At 50.8% G+C, this 3,299-nt stretch overlaps 1 non-coding gene across 1 annotated transcript; it reads right to left on the bottom strand.

Annotated features, from left to right (window-relative positions):
- Positions 1–1,461: 1,461 nt before the first annotated feature.
- Positions 1,462–1,556, bottom strand: trnai-uau (transfer RNA isoleucine (anticodon UAU)). Its single transcript has 2 exons — positions 1,519–1,556; positions 1,462–1,497 (listed from the first exon to the last, which is right to left on the bottom strand). It is a non-coding gene; the product is annotated as a tRNA-Ile (tRNA).
- Between the last annotated feature and the right edge of the window lie 1,743 nt (positions 1,557–3,299).

Genomic DNA, 3,299 nt, shown 5'->3' with positions numbered 1-3,299 from the left:
GCTTGCGGGCTGCCCCCCCTCCCCGCCAGCGCATCCTCGGGCCGTGTCGGTCGTGGGCACGAACAGTTGGGTTTTCGCGCGACACGTAAAGCTGATCTCTCTTCCTCGCTGTGCCCTTCAAGAATTTTATGAGCCTCCATCAGCCCTCCCCTCAGCCTCCGCCCGCAGCAGAGAAAAACAGCCCCAGGTTGTCCAACTTCTCCTTGTAGCATATGCTGAGCCTACCCCGGAGCGACTACCTCGAGCAGTGTGTGAGCAGGAGAGACTGTGGTATGTCAAGGTGTTAGGTGAACAATGGTTCTTGTCGGACGGCAGATCACGGTCTCTCTTTCCGGAGCTTTGCTGTTGCTTGCTTGGGGGGGTGGTGTTGGTGGGCACCAATGCCTGCTGGAGCAAGCGAGGGAGGGTTGATGCTTGTGTGTGTGGGGGGGAGGACTTTTCCTGTCATTTATCCTCTGTAGGTTTTTCTGTTTCTGTGGGAGTCTGTGAAGAGTAAGAATTTCAGAATATTCATTCTCTGATACTAAACGGAAGCCTCTTATCCGGACCGAATCCTCGAGAGCCTCCACGGGGTCCCCAGAACTAGGCACACAAAAACTTCATCAACATTTTCATTCCTGGAAGTGTAGAATTGATAAAGACAAGATTCTGCAGATGCTGGAAATCCAGAGCAACGCACGCAAAACGCTGGAGGAGCTCAGCAGGCCAGGCAGCATCTACGGAGGGGAATAAACAGTCAGTGTTTCGGGCCGAGACCCTTTGGTGAAAATGTTTTTAAGCTACACTCCGGGGCCACTTTATGAGGTACACGAGAGGAGCACGGTTTGGTTGTCTGCTGCTGTAGCCCGTCCACTTCAAGGTTCGATGTGGTGTGCATTCAGAGATGCTCTTCTGCACACCACTGTTGTAACTTGAGTTACTGTCACCTTCCTGTCAGCTTGAACCAGTCTGGCCATTCTCCTCTGACCTCTCCCTCATGAACAAGGCGTTTTCACCCACAGAACTGCCGCTCACCGGCTGTTCTTTTATTTTTCACACCATCCTCTACAAACTCTACAGACTCGTATATGAAAACCCCAGGAGATCAGCAGGTTCTGAGATACTCAAACCACCCCATCTGGCACCAACAACCATTCCACGGTCAAAGTCACTTAAGGTCACATTTCTCCCCCGTTCTGATGTTTGGTCTGAACAACTGGACCTCTTGACCGTGTCGGCATGCTTTTGTACACTGAGTTGCTGCCACGTGATTGGCTGATTAAATATTTGCGTTAATGAGCGGGTGTACCTAATAAAGTGGCCGCTCAGTGTATTACAGAGCTAAAGAGAAAATTGTCAAAGACGCTAGCGTCATGTGTTAAATTTAATATTAATCTGCCTTTTGTGATCACCCCATCTGTTTCTCCCTTTTTCAGCTCTAGACAAGACTTTATCTTTGACTGCGGCCTCGTGTAAAATCAGTGCTCCAGGTGAGGCTCGAACTCACAACCTCGGCATTGCTCGCTGCCCGCACTGCTGTATAAGTACCGCGCGCTAACCGATTGCGCCACTGGAGCCCACAGGCTCTAGGCCCTTCCCCTTTCCTCCTGATCCAACACAGGGGCCGAACATCCCTCCCCTTGAGGTCCGATTTGAAAAATCTGAAAGGGAACTGATGAACACAGGAGATTCTGCAGATTCGGGAAATGCAGAGCAACACACTCAAATACTCACACACACACACACACACACAACAAGCTGGAGGGAACTCAGTAGGTCAGGCAGCGTCTGTGGAGGGGAATAAGCAGTCGACGTTTTAAATGGACCCAGAGACTTGGCCTCCCACTATGGGAAGCACTCCAGGTTACTGGGAGGAGGCAGGGAAATGAATAATTAACAGGTGACGGTGGAAAGGCAGAGTGGACTCGATGGATCGGATGGACTAATTCTCCTCCTATGTCTTGTGCTCTAAAATAAACGTAATGCCATTAGTGCAAGCTGAGGGAGATGCCCTCCGAGGTGGTGCCCGGGCATTTCAGCCCGGTTTCAGAACCTGATGGAAGAGGCTGTTCAGGAACCTCGAGGTGAGGGTCTTCAGGATCCAGTTCCTCCTGCCTCTGGAGGGCACGGCCGGGATGGGAGTCCCTGCTGGTGTTTGTCGCCTTCCCGAGACATTGCCCCTTGTAGGTGTTCTTCAACGGCGGGGAGAGCCGTGCGCGGGATAGAACTGGCTGTCCCGCCACTCTCTGTGGAACCGAGAGCTCCCCGTGCTTTGATGTAACACGGCCACACCCAGCCGTGATGTAACGAGTCAGAATAGTTTCCATCACACATAGAAACATAGAAACCCTACAGCACAATACAGGGCCTTTGGCCCACAAAGCTGTGCGGAACACGTTCCTACCTTAGACATTACCTAGGGTTACCCTTAGCCCTCTATTTTTCTAAGCTCCATGTACCTGTCCAGGAGTCTCTTAAAAGACCCTATCATATCCGCCTCCACCACCGTCTCCGGCAGCCCATTCCACACACTCACCACCCTCTACGTAAAAAAAATTTACCCCTGATATCCCCTCTGTACCTACTTCCAAGCACTTTAAAACTGTGTCCTCTCCTGATAGCCATTTCATCCCTGGGAAAAAGCCTCTGAATATCCACACGATCAATGCCTCTCATCTTTTACACACCTCACCTCTCACCCTCTGTTGCTCCAAGGTGAAAAGGCCGAGTTCACTCAATTTGTTCTCATAAGGCATGCTCCCCAGTCCAGGCAACATCCTTGTAAATCTCCTCTGTACCCTTTCTATGGCTTCCACATCCTTCCTGTAGTGAGGCGACCAGAACTGAGCAGAGTACTCCAAATGGGGTCTGACCAGGGTCCTTTATAGCTGCAACATTACCTCTCAGCTCCTAAACACAATCCCAATGATTGATGAAGGCCAATGCACCGTACGCCTTCTCAACCACAGAGTCAACCTGCGCAGCTGCTTTGAGCGTCCTATGGACTCGGACCCCAAGATCCCTCTGATCCTCCACACTGCCAAGAGTCTTACCGTTAATGCTATATTCTGCCACCATACATCTGTAGAAATTTTCAAGAGTCTTTGGTGATATACCAAATCTCCTCAAACTCCTGAAGGAAGTACAGCCACTGGCATGTCTTCTTTGCAACTTTGGGCTGAAGATAGATCCTCTGAGATGGTGACGCCCAGGAACCTTGATGCTGCTCACGCTCTCCACCGCCGTCGCCAAGAATAAAATAAACGAACTGGGCCCAGAACACACGCACTCTTACGACTCAACCAGACTTTATTTTACTT

The sequence above is a fragment of the Hypanus sabinus genome, chromosome 31, assembly GCF_030144855.1.
Source record: "Hypanus sabinus isolate sHypSab1 chromosome 31, sHypSab1.hap1, whole genome shotgun sequence".
Lineage (NCBI taxonomy): Eukaryota > Metazoa > Chordata > Chondrichthyes > Myliobatiformes > Dasyatidae > Hypanus > Hypanus sabinus.
The sequence above is the reverse complement of the archived record's forward strand: the minus strand, read 5'-3'. Positions and strand labels throughout refer to the sequence as shown.